General features: G+C 35.3%; 1 long non-coding RNA gene across 1 annotated transcript; it reads right to left on the bottom strand.

The window, feature by feature from the left end:
* Positions 1 to 6,191: 6,191 nt before the first annotated feature.
* Positions 6,192 to 10,333, bottom strand: LOC146954570 (uncharacterized). Its single transcript, XR_015034066.1, has 2 exons — positions 10,190 to 10,333; positions 6,192 to 6,723 (listed from the first exon to the last, which is right to left on the bottom strand). It is a non-coding gene; the product is annotated as an uncharacterized LOC146954570 (long non-coding RNA).
* Positions 10,334 to 13,816: the final 3,483 nt, after the last annotated feature.

Here is a 13,816-nt window from a genome sequence, read left to right on the forward strand (position 1 = left end):
GATTTTTGCATATGTTGCCGTTTGCATACGTCACATTACCTTCCCCTTTAAGAGAGAGATAATCAGCTTGTAATGTCAACTAGTCTTCCCATGTAGCCTTGGCCTTCGTGAGTCCATCACACTGCAAAAGGACTTGCTTGATCAACCCACTGTTGCTACAGACTGCGCAATGGTGCAAAATGCGTAAAGGCACGAACAGTCCATGTTCATTCTGCTACAGCAGGGGTAATGATAAATAGGGAATAGAATGATCACCCTCTCATTCTGCTGCTGAAAAACAGGTTTTATCTTAGCACTCGAACGCAATTGAAGCTAGTAAGCCACACATCCAATCCTGACCACAATAGGAAAAGGCCCAAATTACTTAGACCCAATATATGATTCTTTCGCAGTGAGACTGAACGTAGGAGTTTAACAAGACCATTCGCCAATGTAAAATTCTAACAACCGCCTTCTCTTTTCAGCAAATTTCTTCATGAAGGCTTGAGCTTTGGTCATGTTCAATTTGTGTTGGTGCAGGATTGTGTCTCTCTAAGTCATAAGTCAACAACAGTTGCACATTTGGGGTTTAAGGCATTGGTACGTAACCGGTAAGACCAGTGGGGTCCCTTCCACAGGCATCCTTGAATGAGTTCATAGCAATATACTACTCTGGAACGACTTATTATACCAATATTCGGCCCAAGACAACAGCCGAGACAAGGACTTGGTGTCCGACCATGTGAAGCAACATAAGTACAATTCGAAATATTTTTTAAGTGCTTCTGACTAACCATCCGTCCGTTTGAGGATGATAAGAGTTGCTCATGGCCAAAGTCTGCCGTTTAACTTAAACAGTTGTTGCCAAAATCGACTATTGAACACCTTGTCACGAACGACAGCGATGCTCTCAGGATATCCATGCAATTCCACCGCATAATGCATGAAGGATTCAGCAACCACAACCTGAGAGCTAGTATAATCAGACTTCAAATCCATGAAATGTGCATATTTCAACAAACAGTCAATAACTACAAAATTAATAATAAAGGCGTGTGAAAGTGGCATGCCTGTGATGAAGTCCATAGCTACATACATCTTCTCAAATCTGCATAGGAAATGGACTCAGAACCGCACGATGAGCTGGCGTATAAATTATTTTTTTGTTTAAATGTAAATAATTGTAATTACTCTAGAATGTTAATTTTATGTCTGTAACGTATTAATAAGAAGTTTATGAATACTTGAACGCTTGCTTCCAATTTTTGACCATTGGTTTTAACCATGTTAATTCTTTCAAACCATTTTGTCAGTTGTAATGACTGCAGTGACAGTTAAATTGAAATTATAATTTACTTAGCTTGCTATTAAACTTTTAACCTCCTTTAGAAATCAACACTTGAAAGGGATCTAGTTAACCTCCGCCATATTCTTATCATAAGAATAAAATTGAATGGTAAAAAAAGGACAGAAGAATAAAATTGCTAGGAGAAATTAATCTACCCAAAATTCAAGGACGCAAGACTGAAGAAGCATTAGAACAACCACAATGGAGACACCTATTTTAGGGTACTTAAATTGGTCCCACATGTACAAATTGTTGAAGTTGGTTTTGAAGTTGTTTGCAATTTGTTTCTAGTTCCACATTGCTCAGGTTCCTGAGCTGTTGAGTGTATAAATATGCTCGAGTACCCTCATATTTCAAACTAGCTTTTGGGAGAGATCCAAACCTATTTAACATCGTATTAGAGCCGGGTCAAAGATTGCAATGTGGTAATTTGACCAATACCCGCGTGAGGATCGTATGAGGATGAGTGTTGAAGTTGTTTGCAGTTTGTTTCTAGTCCCACATTGCTAAGATTCCAGGGACGCTTCTAGTCCCACAGCACTCACTTCTCGCAAAAATGAACATTAATTAATTGTTAGAAAGAGAATATGTTTAACATTTCTCATGAAAAAAATTATAGCATGCAGGTAAAAGATTTTATTTATAATGATTTGTAAATGGTTTTAATATATATCATCGTTTCTCGACAACGAACATTTTTTGAATGCCTTAAGGCTTAATTGCACCATCACATAAAATCTTCTTCTCTATCGTTATCAAATTTTAGAATTCTGTTCTTCTTCCAAACTTAAATGACCAAATTACTCCTACGTGAGTTAACTCACGCACCTTTGGACGGTGACGCGAGTTAACTCACGCACCTTTTGCCGGTGGCGTGACTTAACTCATGCAACTTTCTACACCATAAAACACGTTTTTGGATGGTTTGGACGATGGTCAGATGTTAAAAAACATTTTACACGTTTTTTTAAACGTTTTTGATTCACCATAATGGTTAGATACAACCTAGGAATTCTCTCCCCCTATAAATTCTCTTCCAACCTTCACCATTTCTCACATTCTCTCATCCTCTTCCTTCTACAACAACAATGTTTTTCCATCCTTGACCTTTCATAGAAAGAGGCCTCTTTGAAAATTTCAGGGATTGTATGAACGGTCGATGGAGATGGCAATGCACTGCAAAGAAGCGCGGTTTGTTTAGGTTCAAGATTGACATTGAAGGTCTTTTTCTTATTAGACAAAAAACATACTTTACCCTAAGCCATTTTCCCCCACCATCTATTTCTCCTTGCCCTTCCCTTTCTCCCCCATCACCTTACACCATTAGAGGTTTAGCTTTACCTCAAAAGGGTTTTGCTTTACCCCAAAAGGGTTTTGCTTCACCTCCATATATTCTTCTATTGCAGATTTAGTTTTACGCCGATCCCCCTTCGCTAGACAAGAAACATACCTTACTGTAAATGTATCAAACATATTAATAAAAGAGTAGTGATATTTTGACAACCACTTTGGTACAACCTTTGAGACAACTTTGTTGTTCTCTCTTCTCATTGGTCAAAAACAATTGAGAGAGAAAAGGAAGAGAGAGAATAAAAACATGATGTGAGTATGAGAGATAAAGTTGTACAAAAGTTGTACCAAAATGGTTGTACAAATATCATTTCTCTTAATAAAATGAGATTTTATGTGTATTATTTTTGCTTCTTTATTTTTGTTTATATTTGCATTTATTTTATGATTTTGTCATATAAAAAATATAATGTCCTCGAAGACTAATTAAACCATGCATGAATTCGAATAAAATTGCTAATTAAACCCATCGTGAATTCGAATAAAATTGCGTACTGAATAAATTTGAATAAATTGGCACAAGTACACAAAATCAATTGAAAAACTATACAATTTTAATTTCATCTACATTACATTAAATTGTCCCTAAATATATGTGGTATCATCATGATGTTAGATTTAAGTTTAATTTTTGAAAGTTTACTGAAAATCTTGGCATTGAAGTGTCCAACGCCCTTTGAAAAGTCAAAAGAATGAAGAGAACACAACGCATGTATTCTATAAAATCAACTATATATGTTATCACAACGAATTTCCTCGTATAAAATGAGTCATCACAAAAAGGAATGCATTCCTAGAGGTTGCTTTGAGCTGAATCTTACTGCCCTACCAACTGACAAGTTTCAATTGACAGAGGAGCACAATCCAATTCAAAGAAACCCCTTAGAGGTGCATTCCCTTCTGAGACAATCATCTTATACGAAGGAATTTGATGTGGTAACCTATATAGCTCATTTAGCATAATACATGTTGTGTTCTCTTAACTTTTGACTTTTCAAACAGGCTTGCAAATCGCTATATTCAGTATAAGATACTTCAATACCAACATCTTCAGCAAACTAACAAGAATTAAACTTCAATTCCAACAAAATAAAGACACGTACCTATACATAATCTTTTGGTTCTGGCAAAATCAAACTCTTGAGAACGTTTATGAGAGTATAAATTAATCCGAGGTAGTTTTTAGTTATACTTAAAATAATAAGTTCAAATCATAAAATTATATCATTATAGTAATAACGTTAAAAGTTATATTTGAGTTCAATCAACCATTTTAAATGTGAAATAAATAAATTATATATTAAATTTCATCATAAAGTCTATTTTCTTAAGAAGGGGATACCATGATCTAAAGAAGTTGAAAGGGTGGTGGTGTGTGATGGAAGAGAGGGTGAGAAGTAGGATAGATGGGAGAGAAGGAAGAGAGGCGGGATCATGTATATATATATATATATATATATATATATATATATATATATATATATAGAGAGAGAGAGAGAGAGAGAGAGAGAGAGAGAGAGAGAGAGAGAGAGAGAGAGAGAGTGAGAGAGTGAGAGTGGATAGTTAGAGGAGGGATGTAACGAGCAAAGTAGAAATGTTGGAGAAGAGGATGTCAGATTAATTAAAAACTTTAGTAATTTAGTTTTAAAAATATCATCTTCTCTTATCAATCAAACATGCATTTAGATAATATTCTCTCACCTCCTTCCCTCTCTCATCTCCCCTCTTTTAACCAAACATATATTTAATTAAAAGAGTTAAATATGTTTTTTGTCCCTAATAATATGTCAACTTTTTGTTTTAGTCCATTAAAAAAAATTCTTAAACTTTTAGTCCTCCAAAAGTTTCCCATTTTCACTTTGGTCCCTCATTTTAAATAAACTCATATGTGAAATTCATACTATTGAATAAAATTTTGCAAAAAATTTTATAATATTGTAAGAACCTCTCACAGAAAAAAAAGAATTTTTTAACAAAACCTAAATTAAGTATCAATTTATATATTTTTAAGGTTAACAATTCATGTTTAATTTATGTTTTGTTTAAAAATTCTAATTTTTAGGAAATATTTTTACGATATTGTACACATTTATGAACAATTTCATTAAAAAATACAAAAATTAACTTAAAAATAGAGAACAAAAGTAGTGATTGAAAATTTTATAAGAACTAAAAGTTGATAAATTGTTTAGAGGGACTAAAACGAAAAGTTGGTATATTTATAGGAACTAAAAACATATTTAACCCTAATTAAAATATCTCTCATCCATTCCCTCTATTAAAATCTCTCTATTTAACCAATTGGACACTACAGAAGAATGAAAGGTTCGAAATTGTGAAAGAGTTGAATAACCCTAACAATGGATCGTGACCTTTTTATTAATTTCAGTAATTTTTTATTTTTGTATAAAATATAGAGCCACTCATCATAGTATCAAATTATATTAATTTTGTCAATGAATTTTAATCCCATTATTGACAGTAAGTTTTGTCAATCTACAACATAAAACCAAAGATTTAATTTATGTCCATCGATACTAGAAATGTCTTTTACATATATGTCTGATCAAATTATACCATAACACTACTCTTTAAAATGGTTCCTAGAATATCGCAAAAAAAATATTTGACTTGATTTAATTGGATGAAAAGAATTGACACCGTCAATGTATGAAGAAGATTAATCTCTAAAACTAAATTATTTTCTTAATGCTAGTTAATTGTTAGAAAGAGAGTATGTTTAACATTTCTCATGGAAAAGTTATAGCATGAATGTAAAAGTTTTTATTTATAATGATGAGTGCTGTTATACAGCACAACAAAGTCAACACACGAAAGCCGCACGAACACCCAATTTGCTTTATTAATAGGTTTCTTTCAGTTTCTTGATGCTTTTGTATATAGTATATACTCCCTCCGTTTCAAAACGAGTGTCGCTTTAGTAAAAAAAAAAAATTATTTCAAAATGAATGTCACTTTACATTATTATACAACTTTAAGTTTTTTCTTCCAACTTTACCCTCAATAAATACTCCAACTTTTTTCTCACACAATTTTCAATGCAACTTTAAGTTTGTCTTTTTCATATAAAATAATTGTAGTTTAGTAAAAGTGTTATGTCTAATGATTATTTCATTCCATTCATTAATCTGTGTGCAATTGACTAAAACGACACTCATTTTAAAACGGAGGGAGTATTAAAAAACAGTGTTACCAGAGCAATAACATACCATACTTAGAAAATTGTTGTTCACACATTCCATATGGCTGGGACACACATGTAAAATACGCTTTTGCCCCCTCGGCAGTTAACTGCCGAGGAATTTGAAATCCGGCTGCAGTTAACTGCCGAGGAATTCCTCGGTAGTTAACTGCCGAGGAAAGCATTTATGCAGACAGCAGGTTCTGCATTAATGCTAAGCATTTCCAAGCCATTTTTCGGCCAGTTTTTACCTGTAATTTTACCAGAGCATTTCCATATGCAATTCAAATTATACAACAATGAAACTCGGTCATAAACAAGAAAAATACAATATCTTTTACATATGTCCATAATTAAATCAAACCGACATTTGGTTCAAACCACACAAAAGTTTGAAATTCATCAAAACGGAACATAGTGTCCATAATCAAACAACACATTACAAGTCATTACACATCATTACACATCATTAAATTAAATCCCTACTTACATTCATTACAATTGCATATGGAACGAACATATATATATAATACATTATTTTCCACCATATTCCTAAACATAAATCCGACGTCGCTATCGTCTTTAATAAGCCAAGGCATATAGCTTGCCGTTTTCCATGCGAATTCATCTCTATCTTCTCCTAGGTCTATCATTGGCATTAGAGCAGACAAGTGACGTGTATATTGATTTTCACCAAGATGCTCAAAATAAGTGTTAAGTTGTGTCTTCAAATCATCAATAGAGTCCGTCGGTGTTATCATAACCTTAACCGTCTTTTTAAACGCGCAATACCTAACACGACCTTCAATTCTTGCAACCTCTGACATGTTTCACTTGACAAAAGCTTTAACAAAATAATCATAGATTAGAACAAAATTAAATGGAATGTAATAACGAATAAATCAAATGCGTAAATATTAATAAGCTATAAATAAGTATTGCACTAGTTTCAAGTCAATAAAAGTCATATTATCATATATATCAATATCATTTACATAATGTTACTTATATATTGGCCACAAAAAATTGGCATTACAATTTTGACCCCAAAATATACGTCGGTGTAATTTCTACCAAAAAAAAGGACTAACACCGACAAAAAAAATCCCTAGTTAATTGCCAAGTCATTGGAGAAGATCAAGTGACATAAAATCTTCCTCATCTTCCGCAATAACTTCAAATTGTTGCTTTGGTTTTTCGGGAGTGTCCAACAAAATAGGCGCCGCTTTGTTTGATTCCTTTTGTGGTTTTGGCGGTTTGTTTCCACTTTCAATAGCCATGAGCTTTCGGAATAACTCATGTTGATCCAAATACTCATCTTCCCAAGTCACTGCATCTTGTTTCTTGTGATTGTGCCACTCCGTAGATGATGGTGGTAGTGGACAACCATTCCTCAAGTAAATAAGCACAAAGTGATTAGGAATTACCCCAAGGCACATGATGGGAGTTTTTTGCTTACCCGGCGGTGGTGGCCCTCTTAGTGGAAAAAAAGATTCCGAGTTACCAAGTTCAAGATTTGTCAACACAACCACACACCTTTTGTAATAATTGGCAACAATGTGCCCCATGTCCGGAAAAGTCAACCACTTATCAACAAGATGTGCACAACTTTTTGTATTTGTGGGAGGATGTAAGCCATTTAAAATGTAGTTATAACGATCCTCACCCGCAAATACTTCAACATAATCATCTCTATGATCTTTTAATTCTTGAATAAGATGTGTACGAATCATGAGATGATTTTGTTCGGTTAAGCCCATGAACTCGGCTATAGCTCGGAATCCACAATGTCCATCGCCAATAACATCCACCACTTTTTCAATAAATGGAAGCATGAAGCGTGGCATATAATCAATAGGCCTCATAACCGGGATAGCCTTAGGCTTTGGATACCGAGAAGGTGGTGGAAGTGGGGAAATTGGTGCTTTACCAAGACGAGCACCTTTTTTCCTTTTATATGATGATGTTGTTGGTGATGGTGACGGTTGACTATCTGGATTTTGGGAATCAACAACCTCCCAAGAAGAAGGGATCCGGCTAGTGGATGTAATTCTTCCTTTAGACCTCGCAATGTCCACTTTTTTCTTGGCTCCCTTGGTTGTTGCTTTTTGTGGTGGTGGAGACATCATGGTGGTTTCAGGAAATGCCAATTGCCGCAAAGCCTCCTTGACTTCAAGCTTCATTTGGAAAGGGAGTTTCTTGAGACGTTCTACAATACCCTTCAACTCATCATCCACCGAAAAACCAAGTTCATTACTTTCTTCTCCCATGCGTAACCTTTGCCAATGGTGGTGTATCTCATCCAATAAAATTGGCTTTTCTTCAAGGAGTTTAGTTGCAATTTCGCATGCACATGGTAAGCCGTAAGATGTCCTTTGAACACAACCACAAATTTCCTTGTTCATGCACAACGTTTCCCTACAACGTGACTCTTCCATAGCAATGTTGTCCAAAGCATATCTAGACACATGACCACCTAAGCCGGAGTACAAAGTGACATCTTTGAATCTATGTTCCAACACGGTAACGCTCTGACTAAAGCCTGTTTGTATCGCAGTGTGTTGAAGCAACAACATGTTATGTATTTTCTCCCAACAAGTACCCAAATCACCCACACTATTGTCCAAATATTTCTTCACCAAAGCATGAGCCGATTCTACCCTATTGGTGGATCTACAACCAAGATGCAACACACGGTCTGTCCATACCCTCACTATTTTCTCCTTCACTTCATTCAAGGTGGTCATGGCATAGGCTAGGAAAGGTGGGAAATCACTACAAGCATCTTGGAACTCCACTAATGCATTTGCATATAACTCTTGAGTGGACGATTCAACCATATCTTTCCATGCCCTCGTGATCTTCTTGACAACATCGCGATTACTCACCTCTTTCCCATCCTTTTTTCCCATAGGATATTTACAATCTAAGACGCACCTTTGTTTAACATTTGCTTGCACATGAAAGTAACAATTCATACCATAACTTTCCGGGAAAACAATTCCAACCGCTTTCATCAAAGACCCATCTCTGTCGGTAACAATCACCTTAGGCATATTCATCTTTGAAGTAAGAAGTTTATGCAACATTTTTAAAACCCAAACAAAGTTTTCCTCTTTCTCATGCATCAAGAATCCAAACCCAACCGAATATGTCAAATCGGTCGAAGTTACCCCAACTACCTCAAACATTGGCATCTTATACAAGTTGGTTTTGCAGGTGGAGTCCATAACCAAAACCGTTGGAAAATTGTTAAACAACTTAACGGATGTTGGATGAGCCCAAAAGATATCTTCGATTGTATTACTTTCACCATGTGTTCTTGAGTAATAAGTATAGTTGTGCTCCTCCAACTTCGAGATTAGATATTGCAACGGCTTCTTGTCACCTCTATTTGCCTTCCATATTTTTTGACGTTCATTGTACACTTGCTTCACATTTGTCATGCAATGTGGTCTTTTGTTCTTCAAGTGTATCAAAATATTTCTTGGAAGCATCTTGCTCTTGGTCAAGTCATGTACAATCTTCTTGTCATCCTCCTTTAATCTACCGGCAAGAATGTGTCCTTCTAAAGCCGGCTCCATCGCATGGTTGTGAACTCCATTAAGAATGTTCAATCCCCATTCCTTTGTTTGCGTACTTTGATATCCACTAATCATGAACAAGCACCCACCCTTTCACACACTAGGCGCAATATTGGATGGATCAAGCTTGATCTTTGTGTAACAATTGTAAATCCCGCCTTATTTGCTTGACAACGTACCCACCCAAGCAATTCTTCTCTATCTTGAAACTTAATGTCGTCAGAAAAAAATCTAGCCGTGTCCACTTCGTGGGCTTGAAGTGGGACGACACCGGGGCTAACATATTTAGAAGCTTGTTCAATGTTTGGTTTGACTTCAACCTTAGGCGGCTTGACATCTCCGGAAATTTGGACAAAATTACGTTTTGTCTCTTCCGAAACATCTTCCGCGTTCTCGGTCATTACTATAATTAAACAACAAATAAATATGAATTAACAACTAACTAATGCATAAACATCAATGCCATAATGAACTAAAACAAAAAAAACAAAGAAAAAAACAAAGAAAATTTTTTTTTGAAAAAATGGCAGTAGCTGCCATTTTTTCGCACCAAATTTTTTCCCTAAGTGTTCCTCGGTAGTTAACTACCGAGGTTTTCCTCGGCAGTAAGGTACCGAGGTTTTCCTCGGCAGTAAACTACCGAGATTCCCCATGCCAGAGTTCTACGTAACTGACGTAGATACCCATACAATAACCAAAAAATAAATCGATTAAAATGCTCAATACCTGTTTTTTTACGTCTAGAGTGTGTTGATAGCTCCTATTCTTGATGCTTGAATCATTTGGGGGAAAGATTTGATGGAAAAAAATTATTGAATTTGGGGAGGAATGGATGAAATGGTATGGAAGTTGATGAAAATAGTGTGTAGGGGGAGCAGGTGACTGCTTCATCTGATGAAACAGCTTTCCTCGGCAGTTAACTACCGAGGAATTCCTCGGCAGTTAACTGCAGCCGGAATTCAAATTCCTCGGCAGTTAACTGCCGAGGGGGTAAAAGGGTATTTTACATGTGTGTCCCAGCCATATGGAATGTGTGAACAACAATTTTCCCATACTTAACCCATATTCCAATATTAAACTATATACTAAAGCAAGGGTATATATTAAAAAATGTTGCCCAAGCAATGGTGAGGTAAGATACGTACAGAAGTTGATTTGGACCACCGAATGAGTGTTTTCTCATAAGCAATACATGGTGGAGGCAAAATTTGTCATTTTGTATCTAATCAAAATTAGGAAAAAAAATAGTAAATGGTAATTATAAACTTGTCGTGCAAATTTGACGACAAATATTGTCGTGTATTTTAGCATTTTCCTATAATGATTTATAAAAGTTTTTAATATATACCATCATTACTCGACAGGGATGAAGGGGATTCTATGTGCTAAAGCAATTAAGGCATGCAATGCATCCACTTAGAATCCCCAACATTCTCGCCCGAGCAATGACTAGTGATATACTACAAAAATTCATGGGACAACTCATCAACTGTAAAGCATGGGTCCCCGAATGAGTGGTAAACAATATATGATATGCACAATCCTCTTTTATAGGTACATGTTTGTCTATGTTGTTTTCACATTTTCGATGTGGGACTTCTGAACTACTGCAATGGAATACATGCTTGCCTCGTAAGCACCGGCCAGCCATTAGACCATACATCAATGCCTTGTCATCCTGCCTCTCGTCTAGTCTAAATTTATCACACCAAAAATTTATTTAACCCATTTTTAATTTATTTGGTTCTAATCTAATGAACTACATATATCATTCTTATATGTAGTTTAAATTATAGCATTATGGTTTCAATGGATATCACGATGTCTAGAAGATTTTTTTGTACTATTTTAAATATCAGATACTTGCATCCTCGTGAATTTAATCTCAGTTTATTTGCATTCTTAGCCTTACCAAAGTTTAAGCTATTGCTCCAACAGGACGATACATAAAGTTGGATTGATGAATGACATGCGATGATGTGAACACAAGAGGAAAAACTAAAGTTGATTGCATACTGCAGACAATGTGTTTGTCGAGCTTTTTGATCTTACTGTTATAGTTACTTGTTATTAGATATTTTAGATTGTATATATTGTATGTTAATGAATAATGTTGTCATGCTTAAATTGATTATTATTTTTTTCAGCAAAAGCTATTAATTATTTGAAGTTTAAGATTTAAAAAATACTTGAATCAATGCACTCAGAAGATTCTCCTTTGTATAAGAAACAATTTATGCAAAAGCTATCACTTATTTGTATGTTAATGAATGTAGATTAGACATTGGAACCCATTCAACTGTCCATCAATGTAAATTGTTTGAGAAATAATTATATAGATGGATAAATATTTTAAACTAACAAATTTATCTTCAATCCAAGGACACTTTGCTAACAAAACAAAAAATTACACATAGTAAGACACTATGATATTTGGAACACATTTTTTTAATTCAACATTCACTCTTTTATTAGGTAAACTCATAAAAATGAGTTACCATTGTTCATAAAGATATTACATTATACATATAATTTTTTTTTATAATGATTTAAATTGGTTTTAATATATTCTGTCATTGTTGGACAACGACATAGAAAGGGATTCTACATGATCAAGAAATCAAGACATTAAAAAATGTATCCACATGTTCAAGGAAAGTAAGTATGACGGAAATGTTTATTTATGACATCAGTCAAGCACGAGTTAAGTATCAGTGTCGGTATAAACACGTTTAAGATGAAGGGTATAATGGTACTTTTACACAAAAGGAGTATTTAAGTGAAATTGGCCCAAAATATTTCATTTGGGAATTGCTCTTTCTCTCTCTAGGTTTTGAGCTTGGAAATTCTCTCCTCCTTCTCTCTTCAAACAATCAAGTGAGCATCTTGGTAGCTTCATGGTCAAGAATCAAAGAGAAAGATGAATTGAAGTTGGATTGATGAGCTAAGGCTATGGATGTATGATGAATCAAGAGCTAGGGTTTGAAGCTAAGAAGTTTATAGCTTGAAGAAATTGCAAGATTATGTTAAGGTGAGTTCCTAGATAGCTTATCCTACCTTGGGTTGTGAGATTTCTAGTGAGAAAACATGAATTATGTTGGTGTATGAGTTAGAAGATTTTAGTACCCCTTTTGCAATTGATCATTAAAATTGTGTTGTTTGTTGTCATGCATTTGTTCTAAGCTGTTTTCCACATGTTCTGGGTGATTTGTGTGCATTGGAAACTTGATTTTGAGGTTTAGAAGTCAAAAACACGAATTTTTGCAGGTCTGGTGTATGAAAATCGTAGCACGATGTAAGGAAATCGGACTACAAAATTTTACGAGACAAAATGTCACAAAACTGCTCACAAATCGTACTATGATGCTTCATATCGTAGCACGATGTAAGTAAATCGTACTACGATGCTTCATATCGTAGCACGATTTTCCACAGCACAACACTTTTTCTTAAAATTTCATGTGCTGCAGTGGTTTCGACGAGGCTTTTCCTTGCAATCTCTTATAACTTTAAAAACCCCTCAAAGTCAAGTAGTTATTGCACATTACACCTAGAGATATTAATAATGAAATGCATGAACGACTTTAATATTTTCATTGACGAATGGCACATGAGATGTTATAATACGATCCTTGATACGGGTAGGAAATAACATTGAGTATGGGGGAAAGCATAGAGCCTCGACATAGAAAGTCGAGAACTAGTATGATATCATGAAACTAAGTATGATAATCCATGTATAATTAGCACAAGCATGTAAGTACCTTATCGTTAATCGGGTAGGTCACGGACCCGTGGTAAGCAAGCAAGCAAGTTTTAAGTTAAACCTTCATGAATGACAAAATTTTAAGCAAGATGTAGGAGTCGTGTCTCTTGCTATCCATGCTAGGGGGATACAAGAGGTTCACGCCAGGGGGACGGGACACGCTCCGCAAGGTAGGCCCGCACGACACTGAGGGAGTCCGATGTACCTTAGCTAGGTTTTCATCTGTCATGTATGGGATTGTACTCGGGGTTACTCCACCCGGGGCTCTCCGTAAAATGAATCAAGATAATGAATGTTTGTTCAATGCAAACATCTAACTTAATGAATGAATGCATGAATGAATGAATATGACTACATATGATACAAAATGATCATGATATGATGTTAGACATGTGCAGGTTATGCATTAGAGCAAGTTATGAAGTATACTGACGACGATCTTAGGTTTCCCTAATCTTCCGGTTTAGGACCGTGTCATGAATATGTTATGTTAAGTCTTGATGCGTTTAGCGTATCTTGAGTTAGCGGTCTTAGGTTCCCTTTAACCGCCATGACACATATGAAGTAAGCAAGACCTATGACAAGTT

The sequence above is a fragment of the Medicago sativa genome, chromosome 1, assembly GCF_051527215.1.
Source record: "Medicago sativa cultivar Bolivia chromosome 1, Bolivia_mono, whole genome shotgun sequence".
Lineage (NCBI taxonomy): Eukaryota > Viridiplantae > Streptophyta > Magnoliopsida > Fabales > Fabaceae > Medicago > Medicago sativa.